The sequence below is a fragment of the Malania oleifera genome, chromosome 9 (assembly GCF_029873635.1).
Source record: "Malania oleifera isolate guangnan ecotype guangnan chromosome 9, ASM2987363v1, whole genome shotgun sequence".
NCBI lineage: Eukaryota > Viridiplantae > Streptophyta > Magnoliopsida > Santalales > Ximeniaceae > Malania > Malania oleifera.
Window position 1 is genome coordinate 57,815,616 of NC_080425.1, and position 1,439 is coordinate 57,817,054.

At 36.6% G+C, this 1,439-nt stretch overlaps 1 non-coding gene across 1 annotated transcript; it reads right to left on the bottom strand.

Moving 5' to 3' along the window:
- Window positions 1–652: 652 nt before the first annotated feature.
- Window positions 653–760, bottom strand: LOC131165128 (small nucleolar RNA R71). The gene has a single exon (XR_009139449.1). It is a non-coding gene; the product is annotated as a small nucleolar RNA R71 (small nucleolar RNA).
- Window positions 761–1,439: the final 679 nt, after the last annotated feature.

Here is a 1,439-nt window from a genome sequence, read left to right on the forward strand (position 1 = left end):
TTGGAATAAAATTGCATTCCTTGAGGAGTTGATCTGGCCCTTAGGCTAATTATTACACGACTGAACTCCTATACTTGCGATAGCCTTTGTGTTGCTTATTTTTCGAGTGAGTCAAGTTTTTGGTGCCATTGCCAAGGAATGCCAGATTTAGTTTCAAATTAGTGTTTTTCCCTTTATTTTGCTTTTCTTCATGAAAAAAAAAAAAGAGTTTTGATAATAATAATAATAATAATAATAATAATTATTATTATTATAATAATAAGAAATAAAAAATACAGTTGCACCTGCACCAGCACCACACAATCTTATGGATTTTTTTGTAGCCTACATACACTGCTGCACCATCTTACACTGCTTTACCTAATGACGGACTTAATTTCATGATTCAGCGCGGGAGAACGTCATTGATACCTCAGTTCTACGAGACGGAATTCGAGTGTCCTTATCGGCACCTAACGGAGTTTGAGTTGAGTTGCAATACTTTTTTTCCTAGTGCTAGAACTGATGAATTTACTAGACTTTATTTATTTCTTACCTCTTTGAAGGATAGGGCGGAGATGTGGTTTAATTTTTTGAGACCTCACTCTATCTCTAATTGGGCAGATATGGAACGTGAATTCTTGCATAAGTTTTGTCCCTTACAGAGAATTCAATTTTTACGAGAACAAATTATTCAGTTTATGCAAAAGGGTGATGAGACTTTTTGGGCTCGCTGGGAGAGGTTCAAGGATCTGATAAATATTTGTCCACATCATAGGTTTGAATCATCGAGGTTAGTCAATTATTTCTATACAACTTTTACTCCTGATTGTAAACAATTTGTCCAGATTATGTGCAATGGAGAACTCTTCTGCAAGGAACCGGATCAGGCACTGTCATCCTTTGATTACTTAACTGAAAGTGTCCGACAATGGAATACACGATACGATTAGGCACCAATGGCAGTACAACCTATCAGCGCAATCAACGATGGAGGTAAATATGAGCCAACATATTATCCAGACACTACTTCGCATTAGTATCTGCCACAGTAGATCTATCAAAGCTACGCACTTCTAGGATTTCAATCTAATGAAGCTCCTGTTCCACCGACGACATCTTTTGAGGATAGCATAACACAAATGGCTAATACACTTTAGGAATTTATGTAGATTAATACTCAGACCATGAATGAATTACGGGACACCATTAATGGGATGAGTACGTAGTTGAATATCTTAGAAAAAAAGGGAATTTCTGGTCGAACCTCAGCCTCATCCTCAAGAATACCAGCAACAACAGTAACAAATACATAATTTTTATCTTGAGATAGCAAAGGCCGTTATTACTTTGAGAAGTGGAAAAGAAGTTTCCCAACCTGTGATACTCATTGACAGACAACAGTTGTCCCAAAACCTTAAGTTACAACTAAGACAAATGAAGTCAAAGAAAAATAAGAG